Raw genomic sequence first — 4,930 nt, forward strand, 5'->3', positions numbered from 1 at the left:
AACAAAAAATACTTAAGAACTAAACATTAAGTTTAAACGTAAATCCATAAATAAATAAAACAGTTGTTAAACCTCTTCCCCTGTCATCAATAATTACTAGTAGTCGTTTTTTATTTATTATTCTAGAGAAATCTTTCTCTGTCATATATTTTTCCACAAACAACTCTCATTCATAAAGCAATTTGTGCAAAAAATAATTCAACCAAAAATAGTGCGAGTAAAGTACTTTATTTTACGTGAGTTAACGGTACGACAATGACAAAAACTAAAAAAAAAAATTTAACAAAAACTTGCACACACACACACTCTTACAGATATTTGTCATTATTGGGTACGCAAATATAGCCACAAAAAAACGACAGCAAAAGCAGTAATATTTATTTGGTGGTCAATAAGAAACTTTAATACGAAAAAAAAAATCCAGCAACAGAATAATACTGTGACAAAAAATATTAAAGCGGCACATTAAGTCAAACGAAAAAGTATGTCAGCTGCATAAAAAAACAACACAGAAGCTCAAAAGAAAGCAACAACAGTAGCAGCAACAATTTTAAAAGTAAACGGAGTTTTGTCGTCATGAAAGGCCGCATTAGAGTGAAATAGTATTTCACGTACATCAAACAAAAATAAAATTAAGACAAAAAATTATTGACAAAAGAAACCAAAGAATTTCTAAATCGCAACGGTTTAGTTCGACTAGTGTTGGTTCTTATATTGAGTTTTTTTTTGTAGTTGTTGTTTGGGTAGTCTAAGATGCTCTATGAAAATATTTAAAATTTTAATCTCTGAAATTGTAAGGGTCTTTAGAAAATAGTTCTCAAAAAACCTTCTGATTTATAGGGGTTTAGAATATCGCATCGAAGGTCTCAAAATAACATATAGGCTTGCAGCCTTCTCAACCACACTTCCCAGATATGATAACTTTGTGTTTTTTAACTTCTGAGTTAAAGAAGATGCTTCCGTTATATCTGCAATACTGGATTACTCATAAGAGACTCCATCATACGATCGGTTGATCATCAGAATTCATGCTGTAACCGGCTAATGTTAATGGTTACTTTTGGCTAAAACTTTTATCATAAAAACAGTTCAGTGCTATGATCGATACAAAAGGTCAGAGTTGTACAACTTCACCAAACAGGTTCGGTGATATTGTATGTAATGGGCTTGTATAAATGTGACGAATGTGTCAGATGAAAAGGTTGTATTTCGGAGTGAATGACGATCTTCTATCTTTGATTTTCTCTTCATCGCTAGGTCTCGGTTGCCGAATAGACATTGTCGACAAATGTTCTGAAATTTAGGGGGAGTTTGGGAGGTATGTATTGGAATGATGGTACTTAGACAAAGTGCCAAAGTGGTTCTGTATTCTCAAGAGATTACAAGAAGACTGTAGTGGATCGCTTTTAGCTCATCCTTTGACTGAAAATCTTCTATCTTTTATTTTCTCTTCATTGCTAAGTCTCGGTTGCCGAATAAACAACGTCGACGAATGGTGTGAAGTTTAGCGGATAGGAAGTCCTGAGAATGTGATGGTACCCGGGCAAAGTGCTTATCCATGGTTCTGTATTCTCAAGAGATTGCAAGTAGACGGTTGTGGGTCGCTTTTAGTTCATCCTTTGATTGAAAATTACCATCATGGGATAATAGCGACAAGTTTTACTTCAAGCTCTCTGAGTTCATATCCTTCTCACGAAGGTGAAAAGAAATAAGTGAAGTGATAGATGTGAAAATTTTGTAAAAGTTTCATTTCCCTCGAAGGAAAAAATTGCCATTGTGAACCTTATTGTGAACAATTCATTCACAATAGTTGATTTTGTATGGAACAATGCTGTTTAATGTTTAAAAAATTCCATCAACCAATTTCATATATTGCCAGTTAAAATATGATAAAAAAATAACAAGGCTTTGAGAAAATAAGGGGAAATTTGATTTTTTTCGGTATAAACTTTGAAATGGACCCTAAGTAAAGATTTATACAGATAATTAATTATAAGAGGTATTTTTCTATGAAAATATCTTTTGAATTGGTTTAAAATCTGTTAAAGTTGCTGAGATATTATTCGTTTAAGTTGACGGACGGAGAGACATCGTTAAGTCGAATTGGAAAGGGATTTTGTGTCGATTGGAACATTGTCACGTAGGTGTGGATTGTAAACAGTATTTACAAAGCATAATACCCTCCTCAAGTTATAAAAACTTTGATTATACCAAAAACCATGACATTAGCTCTAGGTGAAAATATATCGAAGAATAGAGAAGACATGTCAGACGTAAGCCCTTTATTTTTAAAGCTAATAGAATAGACATATCAGTTGTACAACATTTTACATTTCAAAACGTTTTAAAAAAAGTCCAAAAAGGCGTTTTCTCAAATTTTGGGACATGATATCTTAAAACCAAGATATGATGGCGATCATATCTAAGATTTGGTATAGCACTGCTCAATTCTTTAGAAGCGTCTAACTTGGCTTCAAGGTTTTGTCTTTATTTTTAATTTGTCAGACGTAAGCCCTTTATTTTTAAAGCTTATAGAAAAGATTTCTCAGTTTAACAACATTTTACATTTCACAACGTTTTAAAAAAAGGTCCAAAAGGCGTTTTCTCAAATTTTGGGACACGATATCTCAAAAACTCGATATGATGAAGATCATATCTAAGATTTGGTATAGCGCTGCTCAATTCATTAGAAGCGTCTAACTTCGCTTCAAGGTTTTGTCTATTTTTTTTTAATTTGTCCTTGGCCTGTGTAATCAATTAGTTTAATAACGATAAAATTTAAAACAAGTCGACACCCTGAGATTATGCCAAGATGAAACTGAATTTTCTTTAGCACATTTTGAATTCAATATATCCCGAAAAAAGAGAAGATATGAAAGATATTAACGTTTAAAAAAGGGGCAATCATGGCGTGTTTTAAACTTCAGAGACCTATATCTTAAATCTAAGATATGATAAAGATTGGGATTCAGAACAAATATGTAATTTGTCTATTAATAATCATACAAATTATATATAAAAATAGAATTTATTTGTGTATAATTGGGGTTTTTAGACTATTTCTATACTTTTCTTAAAAGAAAATTTCTAAAAATTAATTTAAAAATTCCAAAAATAAGACCGGAATTACCAAATTAAATAGCAATCCAAAAAAAGAAAAAACACTTCAATACAAAAAAAATAAGACCACATTAAACACATACATAAATACATACACACTCACTCACGCACGTCTTGAAGACATGACAAAGAAATTAATAAAACTTTTAGTTGATTTAACAGACCAGTCATGAGCAACTACAATAAAATTAGAACTAACGGTAATTTTTTTCTTAAAAAAGCACAAAAACACAAACACATTCAAAAAGCCAATAAGAAAAACACTTAAAAATTTATACTTAGCATAGTTTTTTTTTTGTATAAAACAAAATCTTGATGTTGATAAAAAAAGTTTAAGTTTTTCTTTTTTTTAAACTTGAAATTCCTGAGGACATTTCTTTTTTTTCTTTTTCTTCTTATTTTACACTTTTTCTTGGTCTCAATAAAATTTCTTTTTCATTATACCTTTTTTTTGCAAACAATTTTTTTCTTAAAACTTTTGTTTGTTTTAGAATTAAATAAAAACACTTCACTTTTTATTTGTCACAATCAACAATTTTTTTAACAGGATTGTTTGTTGTTGTACGTATTTCTTTTAAAGTAATTTATTTTTAGGGTGTAGTTTTATAATTTCTTTTTCTTAATATTTATTCCATTTTTTTCTATTAATTAATTCTTTTTTTTCTGTAATCCGTTAAATTCCTTGAAACCGTGTTATTCAAACGAAAGCTCTTAATAAACTGAATTGTACACGATTACCAATGGTCTAGTAATGCGGCCATTTCTTTGTTACTTTTTATTATTCTGTTATTTCAATCATCTTTATGTATTCTTTCTTTACCTTTACTATATTTTATTTTTACTTTACAACCACAAGCAGCAGGTGGGTTTATCATTGAGGTAGTTTTCAACAACAAGTTGCTATAAGTATACACAACACATCAAATAAACAACATCAGACAACAACAACAAAAAGAAAAGAAATTCTTTTTCAATTTCTTTTAACTTGTTACTTCTAGCAACATACCTGTTGTTGCTTACTCTCCTCTGTTTCTCTTTTCATTTCTTCAATTCAATTATTACTCGCACACACACACACTGAATAATTTGTCTTTTACAAGAGATCAAAGAAAAGCTTAAAATCCACTTAACTTCTTTGACTTTACCACCAGCCAGTCAGCCTGACTTTAGACAAAAAAAAAAAACCAAACCAGTCAACACAATGCAAGTCAAGTCAAACAGCTTTACTAAGGCCATCTGTAAAATCTAGTTCGTGTTTGAATTTTTTTTTAATTCTTGAGAACATCTTCTTTAACATATTTCTTCTTTATCTGGCCTAAAAGAATCTCAATGAAATTTATTGTCTGTCTTAATATTTAAGTGCCTCTAACTCAAGTTAAGCGAATTTGTATGTTGAATTCAGGGATGGCCAAGTCGGTGTTATTAGGATGCTTTCAAAACATTGTGGCCGCTACTAATGAATATATTAAGCAAATTTTTTCGTCTATAGGATATTATGTGGCCATGATCAGAGACCAGACTAGAGTCTACATATTCCATACTATAGAAAAGACTATAGACTAGACTATAGACTAGACTATAGACTAGACTATAGACTAGACTATAGACTAGACTATAGACTAGACTATAGACTAGACTATAGACTAGACTATAGACTAGACTATAGACTAGACTATAGACTAGACTATAGACTAGACTATAGACTAGACTATAGACAAGACCAAGGACTAGACAAGACCATATACTGGACCATAGATTAGATTATAAACTATTAGTCTATAAACAAGACCAAGGACTAGACAAGATAAGT

Source organism: Lucilia cuprina, chromosome 5 (genome assembly GCF_022045245.1).
Source record: "Lucilia cuprina isolate Lc7/37 chromosome 5, ASM2204524v1, whole genome shotgun sequence".
NCBI classification, from domain to species: Eukaryota; Metazoa; Arthropoda; class Insecta; order Diptera; family Calliphoridae; genus Lucilia; species Lucilia cuprina.